We start from the raw sequence: 6,000 nt of genomic DNA, 5'->3' as shown, positions 1-6,000 counted from the left end.
TATTAACAACTCAAAATAGTTCAAATCTTTAAATTGTTGACATGGAAACACATCTTTCTTCACCTTATCAGAACCCTGCACATGTGCTTATGTGGACTGGGCTCTGGATTAATCAGAAATGTGCCATTTGATTATGCCTTGAAGTCAGCAAGAGTTATGAGGAAAATCATTATTAGTCACTGTTCTGTGTATCTACAGAAAGCAATCAGTCTAATGGTGCTACAATGTTGGCTGATTTTTTTCTTTCATTCATTTTCTTCCTTTCTCTTTCTTTCTTTCTTTCTTTCTTTCTTTCTTTCTTTCTTTCTTTCTTTCTTTCTCTTTCTCTCTCTTTCTTTTTGTCCTGCTTTATCAAGCTGGTACCATTTTCATACCATCCAAGCTTTTCCAGTTTTTAGACCAAATTAACAGATGCACAAAAAGGAGGCAGAAAGCCTGTTGTTGTCGATGCTGTATTCAAAAGTTAAAATATATTTTTGAAAACAGAATTAAAAGAAAAAGGTATAGAAAATAATACTCCACCCAGGATGAAGTCTTAAGGCACACTAGAAAAAAACAAACAAACAAACAAATCAGTGAAAGGACTAAGGTTAAGCCTGTGGTTTCTGGCACTCACCCAGCCCGTGCTCAGCTGGGGTCTTTAAGCCATAGCACAGCCATTGGGGCAGAGGGTATGTATTCTTTCCTGCGGCTGGGCTTTGTTGTAGTGACCGGACTGAGAATCTTAAAGCTCTGAGACAAGGGTTCTTGCTTCTCATCACTTCGTAAGAGTTTTGTTTGGGAAGTGGTCTTGGTCACTATGTACCAGCTATTTCTCAGATACCACTGAATGAAGGTGGTCTGTCTTCCTCAGGAAGGGGAGAGCTGGCTAGGGAAGAGTGGCTTGTATGTGTATCAAAGCTTGGCTTTCAGATGTTTTTTTTTTTTCCCCTTCAGTGTTGTACCTAGGTGACTATGAAATTAAAACATCATGAGGGAGATTTCTGGTGTGCTTCCCTGTGGAAGAAAACAATTAATAGATATTTCAGAAGCTGACTATTAGATCCTACTTGGAAAATCTGTTCTCTGATCAGAATTTAATTTTCCATTCTATTTTCTTTTTTTTCTTTATTAATTACACTTTATTCACTTTGTATCCCCCCTGTGGTTCTCTCCCTCCTCCCGTCCCAATCCCTCCCTTCTGCATGCATGCCCCTCCCCAAGTCCACTGATAGGGGAGGACTTCTTTTCCTTCCTTCTGATCCTAGTCAATTAGGTCTCATCAGGAGTGACTGTGTTGTCTTCTTCTATGGTCTGTAATGCTGCTTACCCCTCAGGGGGAGGTAATTAAAGAGCAGGCCAATCAGTTCATGTCAGAGACAGACAGTCCCTGTTCCTATTACAGTGGAACCCACTTGGATACTGAACTGCCATGGGCTACATCTGTGCAAGGGTCTTAGGTTATCTCCATGTATAGTCCTTGGTTGGAATATCAGTCTCAGGAAAGACCTCTGTGCTCAGAGTTTTTGGTTCTGTTGCTCTCCTTGTGGAGTTCCTGTCCTCTTCAGATCTTACTGTTTCTCACTTCTTTCCTAAGATTCCCTGCACTCTGCCCAAAGGTTGCCCATAAGTCTCAGTATCTACATTGATAGTCTGCAGGGCAGAGCTTTTAAGACAATTGAAGGAGATCAAGGTGATACAAATTGGAAAGGAAGAAGTCAAAGTATCACTGTTTGCAGATGATATGATAGTATACCTGAGTAACCCCAAAAACTCAACCAGGGAACTCCTACAGCTGATTAACACCTTCAGCAAAGTGGCTGGATACAAAATTAACTCAAAAAAATCAGTAGCCTTCCTTTATACAAAGGACAAAAGGGCTGAGAAAGAAATTAGGGAAACAACACCCTTCACATAGCCACAAAGGACATAAAGTACCTTGGTGTGAACCTAACCAAGCAAGTCAAAGACTTGAATGAAAAAGTCTCTGAAGAAAGAATTAGAAGAAGATATCAGAAGATGGAAAGATCTCCCATGCTCATGGCTTGGCAGGATTAACATAGTAAAAATGGCCATCTTACCAAAAGCAATCTACAGATTCAATGCAATTCCCATCAAATTACCAACACAATTCTTTATAGACCTTGAAAGAAAAATTCTCACCTTCATATGGAACAACAAGAAACCCAGAATTGCTAAAACAATTTTCTACAGTAAAAGATCCATTCTATTTTCAAATTTCTAATATCCTGAAGTGAGGATGGCTGACAAGCCTTTGAGCATACTGAAAGAGATTCTATACAGGGAAAGCACGTGGTTTAGGATAGCCCGAGGCTTCGCGGATGTCAAAGGACATGGCAGTTACCTGCTAACCTGTTTACAGTTTCACCATTCGCTAATATGTGACAATATCTCCAATCTGTATTTTGTTAGCTTGCAATTTCATATCACATCCATCCATTCCTCTATTCAACCATCACACCTTTATCAAACACTTGCCATGTACCTTGAACTATAACTGTGTAGAAGACAGAAAAATTGCTGCTTTCATGGCTTATAGATACCAAGGATAGGGCTATGGCATCAAGAGAGCAGTGAAGCTCGAGTTCTTCTCCAAGTATATTGACAAGTCCAATAGAACAGAGTTAAAGTGACCTTGGTGCCTGGTATAGGATTTAGCACAACAGAACAGTGTGTCCGCTGGGGCACATCTGGATTAGAGCAAACTATAGATACTTTTCATTTAGAGCAAGTTAAGTCTAATCAGATTCTTGCTGGTGGTAATAAGACAATCAATGTTGTAGTAGTTGGCACGGATAGTGCTTTCCCCGTCACATTCCATCAACTCCTGCACACAGCCGCAGAGCTGGTGGCTAATCCAGAATTCATTCCCCACAAGCCTTTCTGTGTGGGCCCAAATAGTCAAATAAAGCCATGCGCTGCTAATAGCATTTTAGCAACCAGAACAAATCTAAGTTGTTATTGTCAACTCTGATAACAACCCACAGACATTAATTCGTTAATGCATGAATACATTCACTCCATTTATCTTGACACAGAAGGAAGTAAGGGATACCCTATCAAACAACCTTTTCCTCAGATCCGTATGGTTAGAGTCATTTTATTTTCTCTTTGTGTTATATTTAGTTTTCGTCATAAAGTTTGTTATTTGCTAATGAAAACATGGCTGCCTGAGTCAAGTTGATGGGGTAGAACGGAAGAAATCAAAGTATGTGAATAATTAAACTGGAAGTCATTTTGGTTTGATGGTAAGTCTAAATCCTGGTGACGAGAACTAGAAAGTAGCTCCAGGGGCTGTGACCATATTTGCACTTCAGTGATGTGATACTAGAAGAGCTGCCCCACTGGCAGGTCACTCTTACCCATGGGTCTTACTTCCTCAGGACATGCACACCTTTAGGTCTCTTCCAAAGAGTGCTTTTCATTCTGCTATCAAAGTCTGGCTGGCTCCTCTGCTTAGGCTAAGAAGCACACAGGGAAATAAATACACAAGGAAGTCAACTATTTTCAGGCACTGGAAGAATCAATTCACCCATTGGGGGATGAGTTAAGGTCCAATCATAGCTCAGGGCCTTTTTTGTTTGATGATTTGACTGCTGATTTCATGTCCCAGAGAAATGAATTTCAGTACGCCTCAGGAGCTACCTGGACCAGCCACAGAGCCAGCCCGTCTGACCTCGTAACAGAACCTCACCATCGGTTAGGATTAGCTTAAGGTCAATTTGCAGGTCAAAGAAGTCCCCAGGATGGTTAAAGATCAAATAGAGCTAAGGAAGAGTAGATTTGGGGAAGAAACACTGTGCTTTGGGAGCCTAAATATTCTTGATCAGTAATAGTGGACTGGATTTAGGATTGATAGATATTTTGGTTTAGGACGTTTTCACATTTTAATATGATTTTGTTTATTAAATGGCAATAATATTTTGAAAACATTGTTGTGGTCCAAACAAATAATAAAAGTGAAATTCCAAGTCAGATTAAGAATTCAGGTGTGTGAACTGTAGGCCGCCTTGTGTCACGACCTCCTGAAAGCATCCCAGTCTAGCACATGAACCTCAGTGTTTATGTGAGGGACAGGAACTTGTCTTTCGTTGGGCATGAGGAAAGCCAGGTCCTGGTGCCCAAAACTCATATCTTATTCCCTAGGCCTTGGGTTTCCAGAAAGAAGTTCTTCTGGTTGAGCTGAAGCTCTACTGGGTTCTGGGAAAAGAATTTACAGGAAGTGTGCTTGATCTCTGAGAAAACAGAAACCAAAGGATCCTGAAATGAAAGTAACTGCCATCAGTAGCAGCCTAATAGATGGTGTGTGGTCACAGGGTTCATCTCCACCGCACCCTCTCATGACCTCCATGCTTCACATGCCCTTCTAGATGTGTGGCTTCATTAGCGTCTACTCCTGAAAAAGAAATATTGCTGGTACATAAAAATAAAATAAGGCTTACCAAAGTGAATTACCAAGTAAAATTACATGGCTGGGAAGGAATGGCTTTAGGTTGTAATCCTTAGCCCAAGGATTTTTACATCAAACCTTCCCATATTTTCCTGCAGGACCACGTATGAAATCTCTTTCCCCTCAAACTCCCACAAAGCCACAAAGAGCACATGCAGTGACATAATCCAATTACAGAGTAACCCCTCTCATAGCCAAATTACTAATTTTGACAACTGTGACTGTATATATCTAGTGGCAGTAGGAAATTAAAAATTAAATTATTCATAAAGCAAATTCAACCAATGACAGGCCCTACTTTTTCTAATATTGCAGAGAATATATGCTATTTAAAACATATTAATCTAACTGTTGATGTTAATATTATTGATCAGAGGGCCATTTCATACTTAACAAGTCAATATATCATTTTGACACAAAAATAATTAGGTGATAAGTTTTGTCACTAAAGAAATGTATATAGTTTTTAAAGTTTCTTCAGGAGTTCAAAGATGAAGACATTACCAGTTTCTTTTAGTGCACAGGGCATTTTGTCAAAATTAGATTGTAAGGAATAAACGTGAAGCTTGAGATCCTTCCTTTTTTCCTTCTTTCCTTCCTTCCTTTCTTGCTTCCTTCTTCCTATCTTCTTCTGTTATTCCTCTTCTTCCTTCTCAACCTCCTTCATTTTACAGACAGGGTTTCTTATAGCTCAGGCTGGCCTCAGACACTCTATGCAGCTAAAGAGAACATATTTCTTATCTCCTGCCTCCACTTCCCAAGTTCTGGGATTACAGGCACCTGCTGCTCTACCTGTCTTATTTTAGTGCTGGGAACTGAACTCAGGTCTGTATGTCACGCTAGGCAAGCACTCTACCAACTGTGCTATACTCTTGGTCTGAGATTTTGCATTTTTGGAAAAGTTTCTCGTGTCTGCTGCTGATGCCGAGACCATTTCTAGGAGTGACAGTCTAACTGTATCTCTGTGGATGGAGTGACTGGTAGCTCACGAGCCAGCCTGGTGCACAGAAACTTCCAATCAGTTTGAAGTCAGTGGTTGAAAATGAAGTCCTTTCTTGAGTTTTTGTTTCATTTTTATTGCATTTTCGTTCACAGTAATGTGTGACTACAGTCAGAATGTTCCTGCATCCCTGGTAGCAGCTTGTTAGATACTAAATCAGCAGTAGCTCATCTCACCATTTCTGCAAATGGCTTCTGTAGCAAGCACACATTTTCTAATTTCATACACTCAAAAAACCTTTTTATTTTCTTGTCTAAACAATTCATTCGAAAACTCCAAGCAGTTTTGCCTTGTCTTAGCATTTTCTCTCATACTAAGCAAGTCCCTTGGGTCACATATACGTGGTTACCTGAAGACATCTATGGACTGTGCTCAAGCTGCCTCCTTTCTGGACCAGACAGATTTAGCAAACCTCCTCCTGTGCTTTTGATTGCTGTCCCTCGCTTCATGTTGTCAGACATTTTTATATTTTTACACTAAAGTTACATTTCTCACTAAACTGAGGATGTGAAGAATGAAAAAAGAGTAATTGAAAGACTACTGATTTAGA

This window comes from Meriones unguiculatus, chromosome 2 (assembly GCF_030254825.1).
Source record: "Meriones unguiculatus strain TT.TT164.6M chromosome 2, Bangor_MerUng_6.1, whole genome shotgun sequence".
In the NCBI taxonomy this organism is placed as follows: Eukaryota; Metazoa; Chordata; class Mammalia; order Rodentia; family Muridae; genus Meriones; species Meriones unguiculatus.
This window is presented reverse-complemented; position numbering follows the sequence as displayed.